The following is a 6,975-nucleotide window of genomic DNA, read 5'->3' as shown; positions in this document are numbered from 1 at the left end:
ATGAGTGAAAAAAAAAAAAATAATAAAAATATATATATATATATATAGAAAATTATTTTAATGTTATGTGCCAATCTTTAATTTAACTTATGCTAATAATGAAAGTACCGTGTACCCTGGGAGCGATGTATGTTGAATAAAGAGGGGAAGAACGGAAAAGAGTAACGTTATAAACAAAGTGCGAATTTTGAAAAATGCAAAATTTGAAAAGAACGAAAATAGAAATAGCAGATTTTTGAAAAGAACGACCAAAGTAGAAATAGCATTGCAGTATCTTTCATAATTTCTGTGTCTTCTAAGAAGAAGATAATTTCTGTGTCTTCTAAGAAAAAAAGATAATTTCTGTGTCTTCTAAGAAGACACAGAAATTATGAAAGATACTGCAATGCTATTTCTACTTTGGTCGTTCTTTTCAAAAATCTGCTATTTCTATTTTCGTTCTTTTCAAATTTTGCATTTTTCAAAATTCGCACTTTGTTTATAACGTTACTCTTTTCCGTTCTTCCCCTCTTTATTCAACATACATCGCTCCCAGGGTACACAGTACTTTCATTATTAGCATAAGTTAAATTAAAGATTGGCACATAACATTAAAATAATTTTCTATATATACATTATGGTTGTAGGGTACCTTTCCTCTTGCAGTGTCCCTGATCCATAATTCATATTATTGATATTTCATTTTATCTCTATTCAAATTCAAATCCATTTTCTTTCTTTACTTAATTTTAATTTTAATTTTTATTCATAATTATATATATATATATATATATGAAACTTGGAAAAAAATTATAAAATAAGAAAAAAGTATTTAAAAATAATAATAATAAAAAAAAAAAAAAAAAAAAAAAGAATGCAAGTACAGTGAGAATGCAGATTATGAATGAAGTAAATGTGTGTCTCTCCTACCCCCTTGCTTGGTGGGTTCCCCACTGCCAGCTAACATATCCCATCCCCGGAGCGGGATGGGCAGCTTAACCTTCATACCGGATTCGACACTCCTTGGACATGACACCGACGAAGACATTCTGCGGCTTTGCTGCCAACGGTGATCTGAACTGGGTACTCTAACCTGGTTCCCTTTAAAACCCCATCCCCAGGCAGGGGAGGGAGGAGACGGATCTCTGTCTCCTCTCCTCCCTGCCTACCCCCATACTTCGCCTGGTGGGCTCGTCTCCACTGACCTCTTTGGGGATGCCTACTCTATCGTCCCTATTCTTCTATCTGTTTTCCCCCCAGTCTTGAGTCTCCCTCCCTCTCTAACTAAATCGACCGAGTACACCCTTAACAATGCCGCCAAATTCTAATCAACGTCTAAATTCCACCGGTTTCGAGTAAATCTCTAAGACAACTAACACTATTATCTTTTATCTAGCGTATAGCCTCACATGTCTAAATTTAATAACATCAAAATTTTGCCCGACCTATTTGGCCTTTAACACATCTCTTTAGCGTTCAACCCCAACCAGCGATTTCCTAACAGCAATCCCATTAAGCATTAATGTCAAACGCAATTTTTTTTTTTTTTTTTTTTTTTTTTTAATAGGTCCTAGCCACTGAAATCCCAGGAAACTAGGTGTCAGGACCTGCCAGAGCAATTTGTTGTGATGCTGGATACACCCGGCTAGCCTCCACGTGGCAGGGTATGGGCAACGTGGGGCCCCACTAGGGGCCTGTCGGCCAATAAGCCGGATAAACAATGGGCACAACATATCACACTGCACAGACACGGCCCACACACTTTCAAGTCTCTGGCTTGACAGTGTACTGTCCTCGATACAGCGAAACACACTCGGAGATGGGAGAAATCCCAGGTGCCGTCCGACACGAACATACCTTATGTATTTAAGGTTTCCCTAGCAGGGGGGAGGGGTCGGCCTGCTGTCTCCTCCCCCTCCTGCCATCCCTCTTTCTCCTCTGGTGGGGCATGGGCATGCCCCACTATTTCAACCTCCAGCGCTTATCCCTTATAGCCCCTCTAAGTAGCGTATAATGTACCATCTGTGCCCAAAAGAAAAGAAGAATTTTTATTTTAATTATTTTTTATTTATTTATTATATATATATAGCATTAGCATTAGCATTAGTAGAGGCATATGATGCAAGAAAGCAAGCTTATTCAGCATCAGCCAAAAAAAAAAAAAAAAAACCCTCTCCCATTTCACCCCTCCGTTCGTTCGAAATACCTGTCCAGTTGAGCTTTAAATTTGTTTAGGCTATCAACTTCAACAACAAGTGATGGACGTCGGTTCCACCAACCAACCACCCGCTGGCCAAAGGCAAATTTCCGCACATCTATCCGACATCCGTCCTTCCTCAATTTGAATTTATGCCCTCTGAGGTGATTATTCTGAGAAAGATGAAGAATCCCATTGGCATTGAGCATGCTCAAACCATTCAAAGCCTTATACACCTCTATCAGATCACCTCGCCGGTGCCTAGTCTCCAGACTCTGTAATTTGCAAAACTTAAGCCTTTCTTCTTAAGAGCAACCCTTTGTTCCATTTACTAATCTTGTTGCCCTTCTCTGTACCCGTTCCAGCAGCTCTACATCCTTCTTGAAATGAGGCCTCCAGACCTGTATACAGTACTCAAGATGTGGCCTAACCATTGCCTTATACAAGGGAATAATCACCTCCTTATCCCTGCTAGAAAAATTCCTGTATATCATTGACAAGACACCATGAGCTACTCTTGCAGCTCGTCTGCACTGCTCAGAGAACTTCATATCTGCCTGCACAATTACCCCCAGATCCTTTTCATTCTCCACCACTGTCAGTGTAGTACCGCACAGTTGATACATTGCTCTGGGGTTACTGTTACCCATATGTAGTACTTTACATTTGTCAATGTTAAACTTCATTTGCCACCTCTCAGCCCATCTGTTCAACCTTTCCAGATCCTGTTGCAGCAGCATAGCGTCAGTAGTGTCCTTAACGACCCTGCCAACCTTTGTATCATCTGCAAACTTAGACATTAAACTTGATATCCCATCATCAATATCATTCATAAACACCGAAAACAACAATGGACCCAACACTGAACCTTGAGGAACTCCACTAATAACATTAGTCCACGTTGAGCAGTGTCCATTGATTACCACTCTCTGTCTTCTGCCACTCAACCATCCCCTTATCCATAGCAGCAATTTGCCTCCAATGCCACACTGCTCCAATTTGTGCAGCAGTCTTCCATGTGCAACAGTATCAAAAGCCTTTCTAAGATCCAAATATATAATATCAAAGTTATTCCCTGCATCCAGTTCTTTTGTGACTACATCATAGTATCCAATCAAATTGGTCAGGCAAGACCTGCCCTTAACAAAACCATGCTGCGTCTGAGCTATAACTGAATTCTTGTCTAGATGATCCTGCAGTGCTTCTTTAACCAGTGCCTCCATTAATTTACCTGGAACAGAAGTTAAACTAACAGGTCTATAATTACTTGTGTCAGCCTTTGATCCTCCTTTGTGAATTGGGGTTACATTTGCACATCTCCAGTCTATGGGTACCTCCCCTGAGTCCAAAGAAGCTCTCATAATTATGGCTAGGGGTTTGCATACTTCCTTTGCTGCCTCCTTTAATATAACTGGATAGATCCCATCCACCCCAGGTGCCTTTTTTATGTTTATCCTCAACAATCTCTCCTCCACTTTCCTCTCAGTTATTACAAAATCATCCAGCTCACTGCCAATGTTTACTTTACCTACATCATTCTCCTTCCTGAATAACTTCTCATGCGTGAATGTAGATGCAAAATACTCGTTTAGATTGTTAGCCACCTGAGCAGGATCCTCAACTGTTGAACCATCAATATCCAGTGGACCAATCTGATTCATCCCTTTCCTTCTCGAGTTCAAGTATGTAAAGAACTCCTTTCTGTTTTTCTTTGCATCCTTTGCCAAGGATTTTTCGTAGTCTGCCTTTGCCTGCCTAATCTCCTTTGTGACTTGGTTACAGACCAACTTTTATCTATCATAGGCTTCCATGTCACCCATTAATTTGTATGTATCCCATGCATTTTTCTTCTCTGCCACATGTCTCATTAGTCCATCTGACAACCATTTAGGCCTAAACCTTGAACAATATTTCTTAGTTGGTATGTAAAGCCTGGTAGCCACCAAGATTAGTTCCTTGAATGCTTCCCATTTTGAGTTTGCTGTTGGTAACATCATCAGTTGGTCCCACTGTATAGAATTTAAATACTGTCTCAGACCATCATAGTCGCCTTTATGAAAACAAAAACCCTTCCCTTAACCTCTGATGGTAGTTACCTCCTTGAGTAAATCCCACTTCAACACACTGTGATCACTGCCACCTAGTGGTTCATTTATCTGCAGGTTCTTAATGCATGAAGAATCACTACTGATAATCAGATCAAGAGTATTGCTCCCTCTTGTTGCCTCACGAACATGCTGATGTAGAAAACAATCATCCAATAAATCCACAAAAGCCTTGCTAGTGTGCGAGTGACCAACCCATAAATTCCAGTCAATATCTGGGAAATTAAAATCCCCCATTATAAGACTCTCTGATTTACTGGCCCACTCTATTTCCCTGTACAATATATTATTATACTCATCAGAGTCATTAGGCCTATAGCACACTCCTACTCTCAATTTTGATATCCCTATGCTTATGTCACACCAAACTGACTCGACACTGCCCTGTCCATCGATGTCAACTGGTTTCACTTCCTTTGACCTTATGTGTTTCTTAATTAATTAATAGCATAACCCCTCCAGGCGCCTCCGTAGCCAGGTGGGAAGGAGCAGCAGTGCGTAGCACACGCTTCTTGATTAGACCGGGGTTCGAGCCCGTCACCACCAAATACGAAGGACGCGGAAAGGTCAGGGAATGACCACCGCATATCCCGGAGCAATATGGCCTTAGTTGCTAATGCTCCTAAAAACCAAACAACAACAACAGCATAACCCCTCCTCCCCTCCTGTCCTGTCTATCCTTTCTATATACATTGTATTCCCCAAATTCCAGTTCCGCATTACTTATATCTGTGTGACACCACGTCTCTGATATCCCAACAATATCTGCCTTTGATGTTTTGAGCAATACCTCAAATTCATCAAATTTATTTACCAAACTCCTAGCATTGGTGTACACGCAGGTATACATGCACCTGTTTCTATTCTTAGCTACCCTAACACAACCCATGTGTTTACTTGTAACGCAATGACTACCAGCAGTCTCTGAAATATCCTGCATCTTGTTTTTCAGACTTCTGCTCATTTGAATAGAAGCAGTGCAAGAATCACTTCCACCTCTGCCAGTGGCTACTGTTAATCTATTAGTCCTTGTATCCCCCCCAACTAGCAGTTTTCCGACCCACCTAACACTGCCTCGACAGCATCAGCAAAAATTCTTGCACCCTTTCTATTTAAGTGTATCCCATCCCTGTAGAAGCAATCTCTCCTGTTAACAAGTACAGTCCAGGCTGAAAAAAATTCTATCCCTTGAGCCTTGCACAATCCCTCCAGGGCCGAATTGATCGACAAGGCTCTCATCATATACTCCCTCCTATCGTGTCTGGGCAGAATTGCAGACACTTTCAAGTTCAACCCTAATTCACGGCTTTTTTTCAACAGTGACCTGTACTTGCTAAGTAATTCCGCCGGTCTCCTACTCTTAATATCATTAGTGCCAACGTGTACAACTATATCACCCTTTGTGCCCTTAAAAGATGATATCCGCTCTACAACGTCATCAACCTTTGCCCCTGGCAGACATACCCTGGTCCTATTCCACCTATCCTTTTTATTCCTATTCCACCTATCCTATATATATATATATATATATATATATATATATATATATATATATATATATATATATATATATATATATTCTTTTTTTTTTTTTTTTTAGGTCCTAGCCACTGAAATCTAAGGAAATAGGTGGTAGGACCTGCCAGAGCAAACTTTAAGGGAACACCTGGCTGGCCTCCACGTGGCGGAGTACGTAAACGACAGGTTCCATCTGGGGCCTGGCGGCTAACAAGCCAGAGGAACAAGGGTCACAACAAATTACACAACACATGACCCACACACTTTTAAACCTCTGGCCTTGACAACGTACTGTCCTCGATACAAGCAACATACGCGGAGATGGGGTAAATCCCTGGTGCCGTTAGACCCAAAAATACTATGTACTCTGTATTTAAGGTTTTACAAGGACAAATGTTTAGGAATGTGGTATTGTTTATTCCAAATCGCCTCAGCAGATACAAAATCTCTTCTAACTATTGTTGTCTTCAGTAGCGACACAACCGAACTTCACCTCTCCCATGGAAGCTAACGTTGACTCACGATGCTGTCCCGACGTATAGTCATAATGCGTATACAGTACTGTCATGTGTATTATCAATAAAATGAGTAAATTCGAACTTCTGTTTATGACAACCAAGTCTGACATCATAGGGCTAATTGGAAACGTCGTGCCTCCCAGAAATAGAGGATGATAAGTTTTTCTGTGGTATGATATGTACAATGTATTTAGGAAGGACAAGGAAAATAAAACGGCCGTTGTTATCATGTTTCATATCAAAAGCTGTACCACTTTCAGAAGTTATGTATGCTAGTACAGAATCTGTGAGGTGGGAGTTAGCTGGATTCAAAGGTGTAATGAGAGTGGAAGATCTACAATCAGATTATGATGAGAGCCTCTACATGCAAATTCAATCGGCAAGCAAGTGTGAATGTCTTATTATGAATGATTTTAAATTACCCCTAATTGATTGGAGTTCTAAATTGGACGATGAGAAGAGAGAGAGGTAGCAGTTGTTAAAAGCAAAGGAATGGGATTCAATATCAGAGAAGGTGATTGAAGAGAAGAGGCCTCTATCAACTGGGAAGACAGCTCAGAGTGAAAATAAATTAGAATTATAGCATGACTTTAAAGCTGTAATTACACAAGCCTTTAAAACGTGTAGAGGGTTTAGTATCAAACGGTACCAGGGGTTT

The sequence above is a fragment of the Mastigoproctus giganteus genome, chromosome 9 (genome assembly GCF_048544385.1).
Source record: "Mastigoproctus giganteus isolate SK-2022 chromosome 9, ASM4854438v1, whole genome shotgun sequence".
Taxonomy (NCBI): Eukaryota; Metazoa; Arthropoda; class Arachnida; order Uropygi; family Thelyphonidae; genus Mastigoproctus; species Mastigoproctus giganteus.
Note: the sequence above shows the minus strand (reverse complement) of the source record.